The sequence below is a fragment of the Neolamprologus multifasciatus genome, chromosome 14, assembly GCF_963576455.1.
Source record: "Neolamprologus multifasciatus chromosome 14, fNeoMul1.2, whole genome shotgun sequence".
Taxonomy (NCBI): Eukaryota; Metazoa; Chordata; class Actinopteri; order Cichliformes; family Cichlidae; genus Neolamprologus; species Neolamprologus multifasciatus.
In genome coordinates, this window is record NC_140452.1 from 8,898,990 (window position 1) to 8,923,634 (window position 24,645).

Here is a 24,645-nt window from a genome sequence, read left to right on the forward strand (position 1 = left end):
TAATGTGTTTATCTATAATTGAAACTATCACGACTATCACGGATCTAAGCTGTTCAATAAGATACTTGCTCCTTCAAGGGTCTTGATTCACAGATGGCAATATATATATATATATATATATATATATACACCTTTCTGTGATAAGATGAATATGTGTTGTAATGCTGTTTAGAAAAATTGCCAGAATCTGGGTTTTTGGTGGCTTTTCAAATATCTATGTGGTGGCAGAAATGAAGATTAGTTTACAAATCTTTAAATACACACACACACCTTAAAATGGATCCCACTGCGTGTGAGATCCGCTGTTGTTCAGCTTGTGCTGCTTTGACACAGTGCATTTTACAACAGCCATTTCTCAAACTGACACAGAATAAAGGAGGGTCGCGGCCTCCTTCTGTTTAATTATAGCATCTTGAGAAAAAAAGCAGAAGCCATCGAAACAGATATTTGCAAGGAGGGAGCCCAATTTCAAAATGAGGCAGAAATCTATATTTTGGTGCATTGATATTTGGCGTGTTGAATGTGTTCTCATTTTGCAAAGCACTAGACTCACGGCAGCTGGTTTAGCTTTTTTTTCTGCTGTATGCTAACATGAGAAAAACACAAAGGTTTTTCTTTGGAAAGTTGCTAGGTTTTTACTCGGTTTAATCCAGTTCTTCTACCTGATTATTGTCAAAGGAATGGCTTTTGTTTGTTAAGCCACTTTACACTGGCCTATAAATCATTCAACCTTGAAAAAAGCACCTAACTCAAGGGATGAACCATTGTTGTGTCTCCACACAATAAAACTTAGGAGAGAACTAGTTTTAAATTGTATCTTTAGATAATTTAGTAGGTTGTTACTAGCAGCCTGTCACTAAACATGTTCTCTTTAGAAGACTTTGTGAAAAATAAAACCGCAGTCTGATTGATTTTTTTTTTTAAGCCATCAAGGTGTTTCCCAAAAAAACTTTTACCTGAAAACTTGGGATATCTTGGCATGGACTGCAGTGTGTCCTTACAAAAAAAAAAAAAAACTAAGGAAACTGGTGAAATGAAGGAAAAAGGAGGAAGTGACAGGTCTGAAAAATGGACCACAGCAGATGAATAGTATCTGAAAGTCAAGCCATTTTTAAGAAAGAGAAACAGGGACAAAAGGCTGAGGTTTGCCAAGAACTAGACTGAAAATCAGTGGTAACAGGATTTATTGAGTGATGAATCAATTCTGTAAATTTTTGGCTCAAATTGCCACCAGCATATATGAAGGATGTCAGTAGAGAAGCGCAACAGTGTACAACCATCTGTAATACACTGAAGACTCGGTCATGGTTTGGGGATTTGTCAAAACTGATGGAATTAGGAGCATAGAGAAGTGCAGTCAGAGCCACCATGTAATACCATCTGGAAAATTTTTGAGCACCAGCTTTACTTTTTAATATGACCATAAATCAAACACACTGCCAGTGCAGTAAAATCATACCTGGAAAGACAAATACTTAACGGATTGCTATCAGCCATGGATTGGCCTCCCCAGAGCCCAGACCCCAATATTATTGAAGCAGTGTGTGACCATCTTGATGGAGAATGGAACAAAAAGGCAGCCAACATCCAAAGAACAGCTTTGAATGTCCTTCAAGAAGTCCGGAGAACAATTCCTGAAGACTTCTTAGAGAAATTACAAGAAAACTTGCCTAAGGGAGATCAGGCTGTGTTGAGGAATAAAGGTGATCATACATTAGAGTTGTTCTCTGTTTTTGAAATTTGAATAAATCATTACACCTATTTCCCATTTTCCAAGGAAAATAGACAGAAATGAGGAGTGGATGAAGACTTTTGCACACTACATACCAAAACGTCTACATTGTTGATTTTAGTCCATCATCTATAAATACCTTGCTTAGGGCAGATTAATTAAATAAAGCACTTTGGAAATGATTTTTATTCTTAATAGAAAACTCTGCGAATTTTTATAACCTGAGGTAATGCTTATGAAGCTTTTGTCAACTTAAGGGAAGGAGAACTGTTAAATAAGCATTTTATCAGCATCCCATAGTATCAGCACTAATTAAAGTGCACAATGATTATTTATTTACACGCTTATTTCGTTTTCTGCAAACTTACATTTACAACTAATGTGTTCTTCACCAATAGTGCCCTTAAACTGTCAGCAAGCGGCTCAGTATCAGTGATTGCAGTGTGCACAGATAAACTTGATTTGTTTTGACTGTTGAATTGGCAAATCGGATGGATTTGATTCGCAATCTTCACTTCACTCTTGAAACACAAGTTTTTTTTTCTTTTCTTTTTTCTTTAAGTAAACACAACAAAACCCATTACATCCGGTTTTCAATTTTTCAGAAATATTGGCTTTCAACACTATCATTATCCTCCGTAGTTTGTGAAGAGAAGAAGAGTGCTGCTGATGTTTGTAATTTTCTTTTTTAAATTTCTAAAAGAAACAAAGAAACAACTAGATAAATCACACACATTTGCACTAACAATGGCATATAGACCAATCAGACAACATTATGATCACTGACAGGTGAAATGAATAACACTGATTATCCCTTCTTCATAGCACATGTGATTAGGGAACAAGAATCTCCAAAGCTGCAGCTCTTGTGGGGTGTTCCTGGTCTGCAGTGGTGAGTATCTATCAAAAGCGGTCCAAAGAAGCAACAGTGGTGAACCAACGCCAGGGTTATGGGCGGCCATGTTGTCCGAGTCAACAGGCTTTAATTGTTTCCATTGCTGAAAAGGTTAATGCTGGCTCTGATAGAAAGGTGTTAGAATAGACAGTGTATTGCAGTTTTTAGTGTATGGGGCTGCATAGTCACAGCAGCCATCTTGACCCTGTCCACCGCTAAACCGGCAATAAAGGGCAAGGGAGCATCAGAACTGGACCATCAACCAATGGAAGAGGTTGGCCTGGAGTAATGAATTACTTGGATGCCTGGGGACGAGTGCAACTCTCCCATTGGGAGCACATGGCACCCAGATGTACTATGTGAAGATGGCAAGCTGATGGAGGCAGTGTGATGTTTGAGCAATAATTGGTTATGGAAACCTTGGGTACTGCCATCCATGTGGATGTTATGTTAACATGTACCACCTACCTAAGCACTGTCGCAGAACAACAACAACACCCTTTCATGAAAACAATATTAGCTGATGGCTCTGGCCTCTTTCAGCAGGATAATGTGCCCTGCCACAAAGGAAAAATGGTTCAGGAATCTCAATTTCAAAAATGATTCGGTTCTCAATTCAATCGAGCATCTGTGGGATGTGATGGACAAACAAGCCCAATCCATGTATTGCCACATCTATCTATCTATCTATCACACCAAATACATGAAGTCCACTATCTACAGTAATGAACTGTCCTTACTCTGTGCTGAGCTCTGTTCTTTTCAGTCTTTCTGTATAACAGCTTTTAGAGGTAAAATGAACCAAAGTACTGTAACCTGGATTGCACATGTAATAACATGTCAAAGGTGTCAAACTCATTTCCTGCACTCAGCTCGCTACCAAAGGAGACCAAAATCGCCTCCCTGAGAAAATAAATCATAATCCGAGACCGTGTCGTCCACGTTGTTTTTAATTTACACCACTGAGTTAAATCTTCTCTTTGACTGATGACTGAGAACCTTCACAGACAAATCTTCTCTTTGCTCAATCAACTCAACAGAGAATCGCAGATATTCTGCTCGTTTTAGTCCATAAGAAGCTCTACATCTCGTTTTATGTATTTCTAAGTGAATTCAATTGCTAATGCAAGTGTTTTGCCTTTAAACACTTTCTATTTCTATCCAAGTGCCAAATAAACTGATAGCTGCTTTCCTGTGCAGCGCACCAACGAGACACTCCCTTTGTGCAGAATGTATCCTGCAGAACTGCCAGTTCAAAGGAAGAAAAAAATCAATGTCCTCACAAAGTGCCACATTATATAAACCCCAGCAATCAGAAACATGATCAGATTCAATATTTGCACTATTATGTGTCCATGTTCACTGACATATCATGATATGGTGCATTTGCAGTGTTGTTGTTAATCTTTGGTCATTTCTTTTTTTTTGCACTGTTGCATTACAGCATATGTGAAGCTTTTAGATTTGTTCCCCTTTTGTTTGAAAGTTTTAAATGTAGTAAGTGATTAATAAATAAGATTTCTAAATCACTTAATACATAATAATTAGGGCTGGGCCATATCATATCGTTCACGGTAATACCGGTATAATGTCGGGCAACGATAAGAAAATGAAATATCGCGATAGAATATGGGTAAAACGAGCATGTGCAGTGCCTTTGTTTTCATACGCACATGGCGGAAAAAGCATGGCGGTAACGGAGAATGAGAAGGGCGAAAGTAGATTGTTGAATGAAACGGATGAACCAGAATTGGTTTGTAAAAATGCTGCAACTTCAGTGGTGTGGAACTGGTTTAGCTTTCGTCCGTCAGATACACAACAAAGCACTATTTTTGGTAGCGCATGCTAGCGGGCCGTCGTTATTACCGTGTTGTTTGGAAAATACGGCACACTTAAAATCACCTTTGATTTTTCTGACAATCGACAGTGCCCCTTATAATCCCGTGTGCCATATGTATGAATTCTGGTTGTATTTACTGACCTCGAAACGATTTTATGTCGTACACGGCGCTCGAAAATCTGTCAAATGTTTTAGTACGACTTTGCTAAGCTACGAACCCGCACCGCTTGATGGATTGTTGGAGCATTACGGCTATATTAGGCAGGAGCCTGGCGGAGTGATACGTACTGTGCTTCAACATAATATTACCGTATTGTGTGTGTATAACCTCTTTTTAAGTTTTGTGGATATTATACATGGTTATGCTGAGGATATGTCGGCCAATTTCCACTGGAAATGCCTTTTGGTTAAACTGTCACAAAGGAATTTGCATTTGCACTGTTAAATTTTTATATAACTTTAATGCACATAAAAAACAGCTGCTTGTTTAAGTGAAAATACATTGATGGGGGTTTTTGCACTAATAAAGTTGTGGAGTTGTAAAGTACTTTGTCTAGTGTCAATTATATCGTCAGTTATATCGTTATTGCAAATTTTCAAATGTATATCGTGATAAATATTTTTATATCATATCGCCCTGCTCTAATAATAATAATAATAATAATAATAATAATGATGTGTTCTGTATATGTAGAAAGACACTAAATATCATGAAAGTCCATCCTCCCATTCTTTCCCAACAAGCCAGAAAGTCTGCCTCTAAACCAACCAGTGAAGTTTGCAGCAGGCTGTGACGTCAAAACCACATAAGCATAACCCCCACTAGAAGAGATCTGCCTGAGTAGGCAGCCACTGCTATTTCCTCACCAGAGTTGCTTTTTCAAGCTAAAATATCTCAATCAGGAGCAAAGAACACCAAATCTGTTGTTGGCTGTAAGAGTGAACACAAGAGTCCTCATGTACTCCCAGCATCTGGGAAACTAAATACAAGTGGATTACTTTTATTTTTATGGCAATGTGGTCTGCACCACAGTGGCAAAATCCTTATCTCACAGCCAAGAGATATTTCGAAATTGTAATGCTGAGGCACAGATAGAAATGCTGGAAACCTGGAAACTAAAAATTGTGTTTTTATCGTAGAGTTTTTTATTTGTTTCTCTCTGACTCTCTGTGCTTACACATAACTTATTTAAACACAGACAAATTCCTAATAAAGCCTTCCTTCCTGTGGCCAGACAACGGAATTAGTGAAAAGAAAAACATGACTAATGTGCTGCATGTGTGTGCTACATGTTAACCAGCAGTCACTTACAAGCCATTTCCAAAGACGATTTTTGGCAAAGTTACCCTGCACATGTTGTGAAACAACAAAATGTCTCAAACAGCTGCCATATCAGGTGAATGTGCTGCTTCTACCATTGGCTTATCCACTGTGTGACTGGCAGACCTGTGTGTGGCGGGCAGGGCTGGACTGGGACAAAAAATTGGCCCGGGCATTTTGACCTGAGACCGGCCCACCAAAAATGTGACATCATTCAGGGGTAAAACCGCAAAGGATTCTGGGAACTTGTGGCAAGCGGTACTAGCGCATGCAGGCTTTCAATTGAACTCAGTTACACAGCGATAAAAAGAAACACAAAAAATGGCAAGAAACTGTTGTATTATTAACTGCAATAACCGGTGTTGTGCCAAAAAGTGATTGTCTGCCAAAAACTGATTGCTCGTATTTAAATTGCTATAAGTAACTTGTTGGGCTATAATATGTGAAACATATGTCAAATGCATCCCTCATGGATGACATAAAGTCATATTGAGCTACAAACAACATTAGTGTAACAAGGTAGAAGCCGCAATCAGTCTTTGGCAGTAACTTTTATATAACCTTTATTTATGCCGTTGAAAAAAAGTCTAATTAACATTAAAAATGTCTTTTGTAAGAAGTAGTTGGACAGCAGAAATGGCTCAAATATTACAATAGTTCTGTAAAAATATTTAAAGTGGGGATAAAGGACCGGATTGGTTATAATGTAAGTACAATAACACAGAGTTGTAAAGATACTTGAAAAAACAGATAATTTTTTAATTCCATATATAGCCCCTTTGTAAACGCTGTTCACCGAAGTCTATTTACCAACATAGATATTACACATAAAAAATACACGCAAACATTGGAAATCACTTTTTGGCACAACACCTGTTGCATGACAGCCACGGGAAGCCGACGGGTAAAGAGATCGGTTGTTATCGGATTACATCGTGGAAATTGTTTAAGCCATGTTTCCGAAGTAACAAAGAGCCGATGGATGGCCTATAAGATTGCTAAACAAGGGGGAGGGTGCATCCGACCTCCTCGGCTGTAATTGGTCCAGCCCAGAGTCGATCATGACCAATTGGCCAATCCAACACCTTTCATTATTTATACCCTTCCAAAAAAAAAAAATCGATCGGCCCATAAAAACAAAATATCGCCAGCGGCCCACCGGGCAAATGCCCGGTATGCCCGATGGCCAGTCCAGCTATGGTGGCGGGTCTGCTGGATTTAAGGCTACAGACACTGAAACATCTCTTAGATCTTGACACTCTGTTTAGATTTAATAATATTCTGTTCAACCAGAGCTGAAACTTGAAATACATGATCAAGGGACATTAACTTGTTAAAAAGGGTCACAGTCTGGAAACTAAAGCTGTTTTCACACGTGCGCTGAAGTCTTGAACTTCGCTATGTGAGAACAAAAAATGTCAGAATCAATCTGTATAAGGTCCATGTGATGTCAGATTGAGCCCAAGTGTGAACAGAGCGAGTAATTGCCCAGATATTTCACAAAGGTGAGTGTGCATTCTGATGACATTTCTATCACGTCACCTGCACGCTCTATCCTGGTGTCCCCCCTCCCCAAGCCCCTGCCTAAACCAAAGAGTATCTCCAGTAGTGTCAAACACACATGCTACGTGTGAAAGAGCAAGACTGGTCAGTGCGTCCCTGATCATTCAGACAGTTACGTGTGACATTTATGTGTGAAAACAGCTAAAAGCTGGGCCAGAAACCATCTTTTGTAATAATAACCTTTTCGCATCTTATGACTCAAGCGGACTGCAAAGAAACAAAAACCTCTGCACCTCCTCTTTCTTTACAGGTTAAAGCCTGATACAGCAGCTTTTGCCCAAACATAGATCTTTTCAGACCAAACTGGGTGAGTAATACAAAGTGGAATGAAGAACAACATTCAGGGAAATAAGATGTGTGGGTGCAACAGGGTGAACAGATGACTTTCACCTAGGTTCAATTTGAGTGAAGCTAAAAGTCAGCAGTGACTTGTTTTTGGCGTGTATTAGGGGTGGGGGAAAAAATCGATACTGTGTAGTATCGTGATATTTTGTTTGCTAATAATGTATCGATACAGGGACAGCAGAAATCGATATTTTGTTACAAAAAAAGTTTTTGTTCTCTGACTTCAGAGCATGTTGATCCTTTTTCTGAGCAAGAATCCTGACATTCCTTCAGTGTGCAAATGTGTTTAACTTTTTTTTTGGCAGCAATAAACATGACAGTTTACTTATTTTAATTTAAGACATGTTTTATTTTAATTAAGTTTAAAACTTTTTTATTTAATGTAAAATTATATTTTGTTTTAATCTACTTTCAAATTCTTCAGTTGCATAGTTCAGAATAGCTATAATTGTACCAGATGGATGCATTCGGTTAAGTTGGACTAGACTGTAATACAAACCTTTCAGTTTGTCAACAATAAAACTGAAATGAGAGAAAGACTGAGTGTGAGACTTTGATATTAGATCAAATGAATATTGATAAAGTTTACCTTTATGTACAGAATCTGAATATCGCAAAATATTTTAAAAAATTGCAATAATATCGTATCGTGCGTTAAGTATTGTGATAATATCGTATCGTGGGATGTATGGTGATTCCCACCTCTAGCGTGTATGTGTGTGTGCTCATCTGGAGGGGGGCTTAGACGAGAGATATATTTAAATATTTAAATCTAATGTGTGTTTTCTTTTTTCTTTTTTTGCCCCTTCAAATCTCAACTTACTGAAAGGATCTGAAAACTTTCTCCACCACTGGTTAAAACCTCCCACAAGCCGAGAAGATCATGAAAATTTGATGACTGTAATAAATTACTCTTGAAGCTTTAGACCACAAATAAGACAGCACCACTCTCCTCAAGTACAGACCTACCAGGTGATTACTGTAAACACAGGAAAACTAATTTAGCAAGGGTGTATCCAGTCATATTACTTCTTTGTTCTCAAATAATAACTTTTGTTTGTTATGGGAATGTTGACACACAACTACCACTGTAGTGGCTTTCCTGACATTGATGAAGCTGTAAATAAAGAGCTTGAAAAGTCACAGCATGTCCATTCTTCCTGGAGCAAGAAAGACATTTTTACACTAGTCGCAATTAAAGCAAACGTGAAAACAATAGAAGAAAAAAAATCTAAAGCGACGTCGCAGTAAGAAGCTTGCATATCCTTTGTTTTTTGGGGGGTTTTTTTGCACAAAGGCATTTAGGAAAACTTGTCATTAGAAACATCCAGCTGCTCTATTTTCTGAGCGGTGATAATGTGCTCTCGTAAGACTTTTGACAAGAGGAAGCACACATGAGGCATGAGTTCATGGCGAGTTTATGTCATGTGAGAGTACAGCAGCTGAAAAGCAGCTTCTATCTATCTGCAAACAGAAACACGAGGGCAACTTAGAATAACAGCGGCACATTATAGGTGTTCATCTACCAAGGATCCTGCTTAAGGTGTGATATATGCTTCATTGGAGGCTCATAAATAATTGACTCATTACATAATGGTGAAGACAACCTTCCTTCCCTTAGTCATTATTTACTGTATAAAGAAAATTCCTTTGAATATATATGACAAACCGCCAATTCTTGAGGAATCAATGTTGCACACATTCGTAAGTTTATCAAACCATCTATTGTATGTATTCTCAATCCGTATTCGCAGCAGCCCAGGGTGTTTTCTGCCATTCATCAGAGAGGCTGTTTTCTCTATTGAGATAAGAAATTAAATCTGCAGGAGCGGAGGATGCTGGGTTTGCTGCAGGGTGGTGAAGCAGCAGCTCTGATAATGGAGCCGACTCCCATTGCGCAGGCTATGAGGCAAACAGCCGTGGCGCCAGCCCAACCCTGCCTATGTGAGAGGATAGTTAACAGAGTCACTCGGCTGAGGATCTCTCTCTCTGCCGCTCTCTCCTTTCTATATGTGAACATGTGGTTAAAGCTGTACGTGACAAAGCGAAGGAAAAGTATGAGACGCTGTGCTTTTGAATTGCTCCGTTTCTCAATTGGAGCTAGCGTGTGGGAGAAAAAAGGAAATGAAAGAGTAAAACTGCAAGCTTTGCCTTCGTGAAGGGAATATGCTCCCGTGATGAGTCAAACATTGACCCTGAGCGATCGATCGAGTCAAAGGGTGACAATATTCCTTTAGCATATCGTTATCAAAGCCTCTTCCTTTCTGTCCGACTGCCGCCATCTCTTTCCTGTCACATTAACAGTCTGGATGTTTTGTAGAGTGTTATGCAAATGTAAAGGGTTTTAATTTCAATTTGGGAACTCACCAGAATACTGGGCTGTTTTGGATGCTCCTCACAGGGTTCAGTTCAAAGCAGCCTGCGGAGAGAAATAAACGGTCACACCTTAATGTGCAGGCACAAATAACATTGGGGGCCATATGGCAGCAGTTGTAATAGTGTCAGAATTGTAAAAAGGTTCAATTTATAGTTCAATCTTTGATTCCATCCCAGACTTAATACAAATGACTTGATATTTCTGTCTTGGTGGAACAAATAATTTTCTGCCTACAGAGCCTCTTACCCAGGTGGAATTTTCGAGAAGAAATATCGCTGTACTTGCCTCCTACTCTAAAGAAGATTTCCAGCTTTACATAGATAATTAATATTTTTCTCAAGTCTATATAATAATTAACCTTGGATTGTCATTACAGCTATTAAATAGGATGAATGGATTCAATGAATGCCGACTGCTGAATGCTGAACATGTCGTTTCTGGGGGTTTTGCGACCTTCTTTTGTGCCATGCACTAAGTAACACACTGCATTATCGCTGCAAATTTTATTATTAAGATGTCACCCATAGAAAAATCGAGAGGTTCAGTAAAGGTAATAACTTTAATAGAATGATAAAGAAATACCGTAAGGTATTTTAATCCAATATAGCCTCCACACTGACCAAGCGATTAAAGATTATATTGCGGGCACGGAAACAATCTGTCCCAGCTCATTAATTACACCCGCCTTTTCAGTTAAACAGTTATTTAATGAATTAAATTAATCATCTAACTAATCATTTCATTAATTAACAACATCTGCACTGATTCTTCTGCACTGTCTCAAAGCTGTGAACCAACCTTAAACCTCTTATTAGCAATACCAAAACCTTTTACTACCTTTATGCTAAAAGGTCAAAGCAGGATCAGGTTTTTACAGATAGATGGCTTTAGCTTCCTCTCTCCAAATCTTTAATAAAAGACATTTTATGAATTCATGAAGATATTAGCTCATTTGGAATTTGATGGCAACACAAAGCTGGAAACGCAATTGGTATTAAACAGAAAAGACTTGAAAATCATTTAGCAAAGAATTAGGTTAATAGGCAACAGGTCAGTAACACCACTGGGTCTAAAATAGCATCTTAGAGAGGAAGAGTTTCTCAGAAGATGCACAAGATACCCAAATTTGCAAAAGACTGCATCTACAAATTGCAGAATCATGTTTCTCAATGTAAAATTGCAAAGGCTGGGAATATCTCTCACACTTCTCTGTGGTACATAACATCATCAAACAATTGAGATTATCTGGAGAAATCTCTGTGTGAAAGGAACAAGGCCAAAACTCAATATCAGAAGCCTGTGATCTTCAGGCCCTCAAGAGCTCCTGCGTTAAAATCACTGCATGGGCTCAGGAACACTTCCAGAAGTGCAAGCTGAAGCTCTTTCACACAAAGAAGAAGCTATAGTGAACATGAAACAGAAATGCCACCATTGTCTTTGGGCCACTGTTCATTTGAAATATAATGAGGCAATTGGAAAACTATGAACATGGGTAATCTGCATCCTCCAGATTACAGAGAAAAGAGAAGAGGAACCATCTGACTTGTTATCAGCATTTAGCTTAACAGCCCAGGTTTCTGATGGTATGAGGATGGATTAATGGTAAATGGACTGGTTCTTATATAGCGCTTTTCTACTCTTCTGAGCACTCAAAGCGCTTTACACAACTTGTGCATTCACCCATTCACACCCATTCGCACAAGCACATCTTTCTAAGTGCTTCATAGCTAACATTCACACACATTCATACTCCGATGGATGCATCGGAGAGCAATTTGGGGTTAGTATCTTGCCCAAGGATATTTGACATGTAGACTAGGGGAAGCCAGGAATCGAACCACCAACCTTCCGATCAGTAGATGACCTGCTCTACCACCTGAGCTACAGCCACCCATTACTGCTTATAGAACTGGCAGCTTCACATCTGGAAAGACACCATGCTCGAAGTTATATACAGGTTATAGGGCAACATATACAATGTCTTGCATATTTCAGCAAGTCAATACTAAAGAACATACTGCAGCTATTGAAACAGCATGGCTTCATAACAGAAGACTCCCTGAACTGCTGACCTGGCCTGCCTGTACACATTTGGACCACCAGTAAGTGAAAGTTACAGTAAAGAAGACCCAGGGCTGTTGAGCAGCTCGAATCCTTTGTCAGACAGAAATGAGACAACATTCCTCTTCCAAAAGTCCAGCAGCTGCTCTCCTCAGTTCCCAGATGTTTACATACTGTTATTAGAAGAAGAGGGGATGCTACACAATCATAAACACAGCCCATTAAACACAAAGATGTGTTGCTGCTATTAAATCCAGAATGAGAAATTGCTCAATTTCTCAGCTTAAACATTTCATATGTTTTCTGTGGTTAATTGCCAAAAAAACTTATTTCATTGTGATTTTCTTTCGATTTTACACAGCGTCCCAACTTGAGTTCATAGTACTGCATGCCAAAAATATTCCACTAGATATTTTGGATCCATCAACTTGTATTCAAGTGAGTAAAAATGTGTTGTTGTTGTTGTTTTTTTTTAAATTTACAACAACTAACTCACATCACCCACCATAAAAACCAATGGCAATATCTGGCAGACAGATGATCTGTTATTAACACGTTTTTGGATGTAAATAGGAAAAGTTTCAAGCTAAATTATGAACTGATTCTCTGCCTCTTGATTTGACAGCATACGTGACAAATGATCCTTTACTTCCTCCCTTCTACATTAAAGCACTGACTGGGTATAAACCCAGCATGTACCATCTAAGTTTGGTGTAAACACTTTCCCAAATACACAAAGAAAATGTCAAATCTCATTGAAGCCACTGCAGAAATGTAAATAGGTTAAAATTGTTCAAGGCAGCTTTCTTTCTGTCTCTCCCCAGTTCACTAAATGTGCACATGGAGCTATCATTTTTAATTGAAGCTTTAGGAGATGAAGGAAAAGAGGAACAGTTTTTCAGGAGTAATGACAACATAGGAATAGCTCTGATTCTCCTCTGTCAAATTTAATTGCCAAAACAGCCATCTTGATTAAAATCTCAACAGGCCTTTTTATCAGTCCCAGCCATGGCAGAGAAAGCGTGTTTGTCCAAGCAATAAATATTTACCAACCCAAACTCTCCATTCTACCAAGTGTAAACAAGGTAAGTCTCTACAAAAGACCCTGACATTGAGAGCAACCTTTAGAGGTTGTTCAGTAGCAATCAATTACATCAGATAGAGACATGCCCCCACTTCTTCTTCTGTGTCGAGTTTGCGGCTCACCTCCTGCCTACACGGGCTCTCTTAACGTGCACTGTGGGTGATATTCCAAACATTAGCTACATCCAAAATCATCAACTTTAATCTAATACAGCTTATTTTCTTTTACATTACATAATGTCAAAGAGCCAGCATTCCCTGACCTGAACAGCAATGTGAAAAGTACAATTTCATGGTTGCTGCTCTTCCCTGAGATGCCTATTCTATCTCTGTGTTCTTAAAGGACTAAAGATTTGACTAATACATACTGTACACACTCGAGCCGCAAATATCACCAGTGCTTTTCAAGACGGTTTAAGCCGTCATAGCACATATTGTAAATGCACGCTACCTGCCCCTCCATCGACTCATCAAACTCCCACTCAGACACATCAAACACATCCAGTGCGTGCGCATCCGCGTCACTTGAGTGACATGCCGATTGGGTTTCGTGCGAGGATTTTCTACTCTGCATATGGCTGATTGCTGCTATTTCTCTAATTAAAAACACTGCAGAGGGATGTGTGACTTCCAGTGGCGAGGAGAAAGGTCGGATGCTCGAAAACAAAAGCAGTTTTGCTTCAAAACATCTTTCAGAGATCAGATGTCATTAGACTCATATACCGCCTCTAGCCAGTTCTTCAGTTGTGCCAAAACAGATGGTGTGTGCTGCTTTTAAAGCTCGACTCCTGTGGCTAAAAATATATATATATAGGGCTCAGAGCTTGTTAATTCCCTTCCATCAATATATTTTCTCTGTCGTTACAAAGAAAGTAACTCATATTGATTATTATTTACCAGACTGAAATTTTTAATGATTTAATTCACCCAAATCTACATATCTTAAGTATTTTCTATCATACAGTGAGAAGTAACGTTTCATATGCTCACATTCACAATGCAGAACCACAAAAGATTTTTCCTACAATGACTAATTTAGCCAAATACCAGCTAATTCTAGTACTATAACTGCCTAATCAATTACCAGCAACACTGTCTGCCATAAAAATAATATCATGACTCTAAATTCTATACATTTAAAGTCTTATATAATTGTTATACTGGTGATTTCTATTTGACTGATGATTCATTAGATACTGCAGCAGTGAGTGTGGAGGTTTGCTTCTCCCTGCTTTTGTTAACCCAGCGTAGCAACCCAGGCTTTTCATCTGCAGCCATCCTCAAGGACAAACAGCTTTTTGTTCACCGCTTTTTGAGAACCTCAGCCGTTCAGTACACAGGGTGAGGCAGCCGTTTGGATAGAGGTAAGCTTGGATTTTAATCACGCCCCGCATATTGACAAAATGGAAGCTTTTAGATGACTACTCTAGTTTTATCCCCCCCCCCCCCCCCCCCCCCCCCGCCCCCAAAATGATGTCACGTTACTGATGGCCATAGAAACTTTATCAGTCGAAGCACTCTGTAGAATTCCTAATGTGTTTTTCATTAGTAATAATCATGACTCAGCAGACTCTCAAACTGATGGCAGTAATAGCACCAGGACCACCTTTAGCAGCAATAACTTTAAGTAATCATTTTCTCTATGCCTCTATCAGTCTCTCACATCACTGTGCAGAAATTCTGGTCCACTCTTCTTTACAGCGTTGCTTGAGTTCAGTGGAAGATTGCAGAAAGGGCGCTTATATACAGAGTTCACGGTCAACTCACGATATCCTCTGTGGCTACAAATCACACCCGAATCATCGCCCCTCCACCACCCTGCCTCCCAGTTAATGTGAGGCATCTCCACTTTGGTCTCATCTTTCTAAGGACACTGTTTTGTGGTTTGTTCAAATGCAACTTTGTAAACCTAAGCCATGCTGCCAGGTTTTTTTGTTGTTTTGTTTTTTTAGAGAAAAGAGCTTTTCTCCCCAAGCCAGACTTGTTCAGTCATCTCTTTAATTCTGCTGTTAATAGCTTTAACATTTAACATGCTAACTGAGGTCTGTAGTGTCTAAGATGTAGCGCTTTGGGGTTTTTTTTTCATTAGACCCACCATTAGATGGTCTGACCTACGGAATTGTGCTATTGTGTTACCACACATGCTCCTGACCAGCAAACTCCCCAAATTTCTGCTTGTGGTCACACAAAGTGGATTTGATAAGCAGTACATTGAAAGACCCTGGAATATTGAATCTCTATACCTCTGTCTAAAATATGTTTAAAAATAGCAAGCGCATAGAATACATACTTCTCTATTACTCTGCTTGACTTGCCAGAAGCTTAATGTAAATATTTTAAGGCCATGGCCCAGGTTGCGATCACAAAAGCAAATCTAAAAACAAATAAAGAACCATATATACAAATTGGGGTTATGAACCTAACCAGTCAGATGAATTGTAAATAGTAAGAGGCATATGGAGGCCTAGGGAGTCTGAGCAAGAAGTGACATAATGAGAAGAAATGAGAAGAAAAAGGATGCAAAGATGCAAATACCCACGCCATTACAATGCATGCTAAAGTGATGGTTTGACTGCAGTGTTTTTCCTCTCTTGAGGATGTTAAATATGCTGTGATTTTTATCAGACACCAAACAGCCGTATTACACTGTTGCCTCAGCTGAGCGCGATTTAGCAGACAGCATATGGCTCTCTTAGCATGCCCACAGTTGGCATACTGTCCATTACCAGTACCTCTAGGGCAGCCAATGTGACCTCTAAAGAGGAGAGCGCTCCCAGACGAAGGCAACAACCTAAGGCAAAGGCCAGCTGAGGGCAGAACTGCAACGAGCGGGGACACACGAATGCGCAAATGCAAAAAATGTGCTTATGTTTTACGATAACATTTATCATGACTAGGATGTTGTGACTCCTTTGTTAGGAAGGAAATCTCTTTGTGGTGCAGACAGTGACCACTGAGACACTGAGCAATAATACAAGATGCCTGAGAGAATCACGTCAAATAAGATACGCTCTAATAATTGCCATGGCTATGCAGCTATTTTTAATAAAAAAGCACACAGTTACATTTGCAAGTCTATGTTATCCTAAACTGTGTACTACGTATATAAGTCAGTGAACCGCAGAGAGCGAGGTGGCTGAGTAGTACCCTTTAGTCATCTCATATGATAAACTATAAACAGAACACGGCTGTGCACAACTTGGCCAAAGAGGTCAGCAGGGTCAGCGGTGTGTCTTGGACATGCAAACTAAGAGCATGTGAAGAATCAGAGTTTCCCCTCAAATCTTGATGAGTCAGGATGGATCGTCTCCGTGGCTCATCATCTGATGCTACGGTTGTAAGCTCTTTCCCCCTCCCCTTTCCCCCTTGCGAACACAAGCCTCTGATGATGTCCGTAATGCTATTTATACACTTAGGCACACTCAGCACATTTACCAGCATCACATAAATAATCAGCAGGTATGAGAGACAGCGTGCAAGAAGGATAGGTTTGCTATCGGTTACAACAACTTCTGGCTTCCTAATTTCACAGAGAAATGCACCAGGCGTGGAACAACACAGTTCTGGCTGCATCTCCCGGGTTATTTCATTCTGTGCTGATGTACTCGGCTCAAAACTGAAACTGAGGTTTTACTGCAGACATAAACAAGCAACTGTCTGTAATAATGGGCATTTTTAATGAAAAATCTTTAACGGGCATATAGATTCTTCTGAGCAATATAATACGGTGCCAGAGAACTTAAACTCCATATCAGAAACATTTCAGGTTTCTTACTAATAGGACACTGCACAACTTTAAATTCTCTGCAGAGGTGTGCTGTAGCAACTGGCCACTTAGTTTTCTGAATAAAAAAAAGAATACATCATTCATAAGCTAAAATAATTACCACACCATAGCACTGCAAAACATTTTTGGTTTAATATATATATATATATACACATGCATGTATGCACTATATGCACATGACAGTAATTGAGATAAAAACAGAAGCATGTTGTACCCAAAGTATTGCTTTTTTTCCTCCTTTTTTGCTGTTATTGGTATTATTATTCAGCCCTGGACTTTGCATTAGTGGAACTGTTTTTTGTTTCTCTCTCTTTTTTTTTTACCCTTAATTTGAAGGCAGACTGCATACAGAGTCCAGAAATGAAACCCCACGATTTTTTCTGCAAAAATGTCTGCAAATTTGAACACAACTGCAAACAAACGATGTAAACACAAATTGTGTCCAAAAATGCTATCGAATTTTTGGCCCCGCAGTTAATTTGGCATTCTGGAATACAGTCTCTCTCGTTAGACTGCTTGCACTGACTGTCTAGTCGCCAGTACTACATAATCACGCCCTTCATTTACATCTCCTACTAATGTTTACAGAAAAATAAACACGGAAACATACAGATATACCGCTTCGGTAACAGAAGCTAATGTCTGCTGTGTTCATTCCATTTAAGGCAGCAGACTATTTACTCAAGGGGTTCAAGGAGAATCCAGACCAGCTTCCTAGTGAGAAAACTGTTCTGCTGCAGGAGGGGCCAAGCCCCAAAGCACTAAAATACTGCACCCCAAACACGATTATCCAGCACTTTAAATATTCTTCCAAGGGTACATCATGTCCCTGTTTAAATTTGTGTGGCAGAAAAATCCTTCCAGGCTTATATCGTGTTAGATGTGATTTTTCAAATTTAGACACACAGTAAGAATTGACATGACAGTAAAATATACATTCACTGTGTTCATATGTTATCTAATTTAAAATGTTTGTAAATGAATTAAACGCCACTTGCTTGCCACTCTTTCGGTGTCTGCATTAATTGAAAAAACAACAACAAAAAACAGGAGTGTGTAAGTACAATCCAGATACGAGTATGCACTGTTTTTGCCTATTTCATAAAATTGCACATTCTGTTTTCCAGACTTTAATTAGAACTTTAGTACTGCAGGGTTTGCTAGAAAAGTTGTTTTGAGAGATTAGCACAGAAGCAAAAACTCAAACAGAAAGAAGGTACGTGACAAAACCAGCCATCAAAGCAAACAGGTAATAACCAAAAGACAAACATGAACACAGAGAAAAGAAGAAGCACTAACACTAAACATGATAAGAGTGACGGGGGAACTGGAACGAGGAGATAAAACAGAGGAAGGAAAAGAAAGACTGGGGATCCTGGGAATAAAAAGAACACAAGAAATATCAACAAAATCAAAACAGGAACAAAACTCAATAATTACTAAACAAAAAGCTGGGACCATGATATGACCGAGCAGAGAGACTTGCTTAAGGTAACAATATCCACCCCCCACAATGCAAACTAGGTGAAATAAATGGAAAAGTCAAGCTGCATAGGTGCAACTCTCATTGTGAGGACAAAGGGAGCATTGTGTGACAGCAAAGTCCCCAAAACACATAAGGGGAGATTTTCTTTTTAAATCTCTAGCTTCTTTATTGTTGCACTGACATATGTCTATAAAACAGCTAATGGGAGGAGCAGACTGATAAAAACCCATTAGTTAACTAAATGAGCACAATGAGCTATGCAGAAGTTGAGAAGTGGCTTCGTTGAAGAGTTGGCTTGGACAAGAAAGGGAAAAACCACAGCACGGTTCGGCTGCAGTGGACAGTTTTTCTTTATTTATTTCATTACTTGATTTCCTTGGACTACAAAGAAGCTTTTGTGTGTCATGACTTCTTTTTTTTCCTACCACAGTAGAGTATAAGTTAAAGCAACACCAAGAGCACAAAGATCAGAACGTTACCAGTTGTTTCACATATTTCTGACACTGCCTCCCAGTAACACTAGACAGCTACAGTATGTAGACGTGTGTCTGCAAGGCTCTGCAAACACAGCTAGCACCAAGCTTATAGCACCAGTGCTGAGACTACACAGCATCATGCTGGAGGCTTGATGCACTGGCACTCCTAACGTGACGCTCCTCAACAACACCAGAGAAGCAGTGCTTATACTGCTTATACTGGATATCTACAGTATAAAACCACCAATTCATCACATATACACGTAAACCCGCATTATTACTCTGATTATTAAATGTCATAAGGATGGTGATTGATTTATTTACAAAGCTCATGTTAACACAAAGGATAAAACCGAAAAGTCAATAATAAAGAGAAATCATTGTTGAAATACAATTTTAAAAAAAATGTCATTTTTCAATGACTTGTGGATAATTTAACATTAAGCTTATAAATGTCACTTTGACTAATAAGTTACAGACTTATTAGTGGAGAATTGACCAGCAATACAATGTTTTCCTACAGTATACCATAACACCTCGCTTTAGATTCAATCACGATCATAGCACCAACAGTTCTTACTAATGAGCTGCATTTATGTGTAGTTTAGTGCGCGTGTGTGTGAGATACATGTTTTTTTAATCCATGCGTATCACTTGCAGCTGCTCAGTTTGTGGTAGAGCCTGGTGCCATGTCAGGTGGCTTGGTTGATTTATAAAGACAGCCACACAGATTTGACAGACTGTTTAATTTTACTTTGAAACTGTGCAGCACATATGTTACAGTAGTGGCTACAGCCGTTACATGCACCGCATTATGGCTACAGCTATTTAATCAGCTGAAAGGGAAGACATTCACACATTTGATATGTCACTTTGCATGATGTTACAGGTAAAATGAATCCATAATGTGTGTGTTTTCTACTGGTACTCGAATTAAAATTTCAAAGTGTTAGTGATGGAATGCATTTGCACTTTCATCCAAGTTGAATAACAAACAGGTTTCACTTCATGAGCTTTATTAACACATCTTTAGCCTGTATGTATAATTTATGGCATGGACATGTCAAAACATGGGATGTGGAAGCCACAAAATGACCCCAACAAATATATGTCTGGCGCAAGCGTTAAACTACCATTTAATCATCTGCATATCTGCCTATAAGGAAACTGTTACTTATGAACTGTTATTTACAAGGTTCCAGTAAAGAAAGAAGCAAAACAAAACAAAACAAAAGAGATAAAAGAAAAAACACAAGTTGTAAATTTTTCTGGGCAGAGGTCACCAGTTTGGTTGTCATTTTAAGTTTGTGCCCATTCAGTAAAAGAAAATACTAATGCAGTACTGTGCAAACGTGTTCGTTTTACCCTTTTGTTTCCAATGAGCTGATCTTCCATTAAGTTTTTAAAGTGGCTTTCAGCAAAAAATCTCCAGGTTTTGTGAAGGTCTTTTAAAGTTTTGATTGCTTTTTTAGAGGAATATTTTTGTGTGTGTTAAGCCACTTAACACTGACCTATAAATTATTCAGGCATTAAAAAAAGCACCTAATTTAAGGGATGAACCAGTGTTGTATCTGCACATAACAGACAATTTAGCAAAGAACCAATTCTGAATTGTATCTTTAGCCACTTTGTTAGCAGTCTGTCAGAAAACATATAATTTGGTCCCGCTTCTTTAGTTGAATCTCTGTAAAATACCAAAGATAACACACTTTTACAGGCGTAAAAACAGTATTTTTGCACCAAGTTGATTCCCAAAGAGTAGAAATCTGGCATATCTTAGCATGCTGTGCAGCGTGTCCTTTAAAAATTGAGGACAATGGACATGTGTGGAACAAAAGACGGAGCGACAGAGCTAAAAAAAAAACCTATCTATAGCAGATGCACAGTATCTGAAAGTCATGAAAAAATAAAATGGAAATACAGCAGAGACCTGACACAGGAACTGAGAGATGCAACTCGCCTTTTACTTGAGCTGCTTAAAGAAATTACAAGAAAGAACCAAAAGCTATGTTTCAGCTATGTTGAAGTATAAAGGCAATCATAATAAAAAGCTCTTAAAAATTGTACAAACTCTTTTTTTGCCTTGTATACATGCATTTCCATGTATGTTTGCATATGTATCAATAAATAACTGCAAGTATTTCCCATTTTCTCTAGCAAAATATAAAGAAATGAGGGTTGGCCCAAGACTTTTGCACTGTACTGTAAAGATGCAAGTCTGATGACTCTTATAGCTTTGCCTGTGCAGAAAATGGAAAGTGAAAAGATTTCCTTTTAAGCCTGCAAGAGAGACAAAGTTAAAGGTATTTTGAGGATCATTTAAAATCCAAAAGTGTCAGCCACAAACCCACAGCTTATAATACCACAGTCAAGTACATGAGAGCTAAAACAGCACATGAAATGTTATTTTTAATTTCCTAAAATACACAAATTTGTGTGTAATACAGTAACAAAATAAATTTGAAAAGGGTTGAACATAACTGCAACCGATCATTTAATATTAAAGGTTGAAGATGAAGTCATTTTCTTGCAATGTAGATTGATCTTAACTTTTTTATTTGTTCTAATGTAGTGGGACGTATCACACGTTACTCACATTTTAACATGCTTTTAGAAGAATGCAGACATACTAAGCTTCAGGAATAATCACATAGAGAAATGGATATTTAGTTTATACTTTCCATATGTCTTATGTTCCAACATTCAACCTTCCCCTGATGACTAAACCTCTTTAAATCTTTAGATTCTGGCAATGAAATCTGAAGTCCATGTTAATGCAATGTAACATGAGATGACACAATGAAACTTTAATGAGATCCACGAGAAACTGGCCTGCTGCTGCAGCAAATATTGACAGGGTATTATAAGAATATCCAAAAATATTTTTTGTTCAGCACAGAGTGTCATTTCTGATATGTTAGTCATGGGAATTAAAATTCTTGGCAATAAAATAAAGAAGCAAAAACAATGCCATTTCCAACATTTAGCGGCATCTGAATGTGTAAGAATTTGCCTCAACTTGCTTGTTTTGAAAAGTGATTGTTTTCATACCTCTCCCAGGCTGTCATAGTTAGCTGGACATGGACAGCCTTGCTTAGTCACTATGACAGAACATTGCTTCCATAAAGCATCAGAAGTGCTCCGCTTTGATCCACAGTTACAGTCTTATCTGAACTCAGACATCAAGTGTGCAAAGAGCACCATTGTTTGTTCGGGTCCTGTGATGTACTTGAGTGCTAGCTTTGCATATCCTGTTATTTACTTCAGTATCTAAGGGCTCCATAAATGCCACAGCACTGGGCTGCAAAGAATAGGATGCAGCCTGAAATAGTATTTCATCAATAGTTTAGATTTGCTCTGCCATTACAGCGTCAGTGGATTTACAACTGATAATAATAGCAAACTGACAACTACACTGCAAACACTATGATCAGAAACAACAGTAAGCCTGATAAACCATGGTACCCTTGCCATTTATGTCAGGCTATTGACATCCTTGCAGATATTGAAAGGGATTATGTGACTTAAGTCTGCATGTTTTGCATGCCTGAAGAAGTGTTCTACTTGGATGGAAGCTGATCTTGCCGTGCCAGTCAGCTCTGTCTGACTACTGACTTCCTCCTTCGCAGATAATCCCATGAAAAAGACAACTCTTTAATGCTTAACATCCTTAACACAGCTCTCTCAATTCCTTGAATCAAAATTAGCCACCATGCACACACAATCCATTTTGTGCCTCAACACAGACCTTTCCCACATGCCACTGAAGATGTGCCATGAACATGAATAAGGTTCAAAGTGACTGGTGTAAAAAGGCGTCACTGATAAGGCATGTGGCAATTTTAGGCATACATGACACATTGAGACTCAGTTTGTAGTGGATATCAAATTCATTCATCTTGAATTCAGCATTGGCATGTTATAAAATGAATTTATTTGCTATTTGTATTGTGTTAGATTCTATACAAATTCAGCTCAGGCTTCTCTTGGGCTTTGCTATAAAGAACTGCAGATTTCCATTAAGATTAAATGGACAATACTGTGGTGGGATGCCCACAAAAACAATATTTACTGTAGGGTTTTATAAAAAGACAATAACCAATTGATAGTAATGTTTCTAGTACTATATGTACAACCAGACCTGCTTTTACATACAGTAAATTATATTGAGTGAAGTCAATATAGAATTTAGCCTGATCCAGTTCTTTGATATAACATTATTACATGGGAAAAGGCAAACTCACGCGCTCAGTTATATTTTAAGTCCAGCATAAAATGTAAAGCTGGGTTTTTTCTCTGGACATCTGCGGCTGACAAAAATGAAAAAGAAATATGGGCATGCATCTGCATGAATAAATGACATTACTGGCCAAATGCTCTCAACACCTCCCAACAGATTCTGAGAAGGAGCAGTGAAAGGCGGAGAAATATGACTGCAGTCAAACAGATTGTTTGCTAAGAAATTGCTAAGAAATGTCAATCAAAATACCCTCGAGTGCAGGTTGAGTCAGTGCACCTACACACAGAACAAACTTCAAGAATGAAGAGAAACCCCAAAATATACCCTGTGCATGTCCACCTCTTAATTCTTCACTAAAGAAAATGATTTTCTGCCTGTTGTTTATGAGTTAACATTTATCAACATGCCAACACAAAACAATATGTTATAAATAAATCATTTATAATAACATAAGGAGAAGAGGCATATTTACCATTTTACCATTTACCATATGAAAAAAACAGAGACATAAGAAGCTATAGAAATTGTAGACAAATGAAGACAGATTTGCAAATGTTTCTAATTTGCTAATACATAAAGGACAGATACAGGTTAATACTGAAATTCAAAATGAACAAGTTCACATTATTTTGTTCCACATTTGACACTTTCTCCTGCATGCTAATGGGGGATGCTCAGGCTGACATACTTTAACTATCCAATCACTGTGCCAGGCATGTGTCTTTGTATGGTCAGTGTGAAATATTACAATGACATTGCCTCTCAGAGAGCAATACTGTTATCTGAAGTCAGGGTTAAGCTTCATTTTTGGCTCAAGTCATCGTCCAGGATACAGAAACACATTTGCGTGTATTTATTCAAAAAGCTAACTAAATATTGCAGTTCAGTTGTGCAGTTAGCAGTTAGCAGTTATTGATTTGAAGAGTTGAAAAGTTGCTGGAACTGCAAAAGGGAATGACCACAAAACATTTCGCCACCAAGGAGAAGAAAAAGTACAACAAACAAAGATCAATGAAGCAGGAAAAGCAGTGGATAACTGGTTTTAATCACTCAGTTTCGCTCTACTAAAAGTACATTCTTTGCACATTGTGACTTCTGACTCCTCCGTTGTAGGGGGAAAAGACCAATAACAACACTATAAGCTGTTCCATGTATTTTTGCCACCAAGTCGCAGTCAACAGCTACAACTTGGAGATGCAGTGGCGTTCCCTCAGGACAAAGCAAGGTAACTTGCCTAGTCAAATCTAAAAATAGACCTCTAATATTCTATACTAAAGTAGAAGAAGTCTATCTCCTTTAAACTCAAATAGCATCCTGTCACAAAGCTTCTCGCCTTGGCCGCAGTTGGCCATTGTCCCTGGAATCTCCGCTTGCTTTTGATCCTATTGGAGACTGTAGCATGTCTCTTTTTCATGGGTGTGTTCATCTGCCGTTAGCAA

At 38.6% G+C, this 24,645-nt stretch overlaps 1 protein-coding gene across 3 annotated transcripts in view; it reads right to left on the reverse strand.

The window, feature by feature from the left end:
- The window catches only part of lrfn1 (leucine rich repeat and fibronectin type III domain containing 1), a 137,457-nt gene that overhangs the window by 58,084 nt on the left and 54,728 nt on the right, over positions 1 to 24,645 (reverse strand). For all 3 annotated transcript variants that reach the window (XM_085131745.1, XM_085131744.1, XM_085131743.1), the window contains one exon: positions 10,064 to 10,115. The gene's annotated coding sequence lies outside the window, so the exon portion shown is untranslated. The remainder of the gene's footprint in view (positions 1 to 10,063; positions 10,116 to 24,645) is intronic.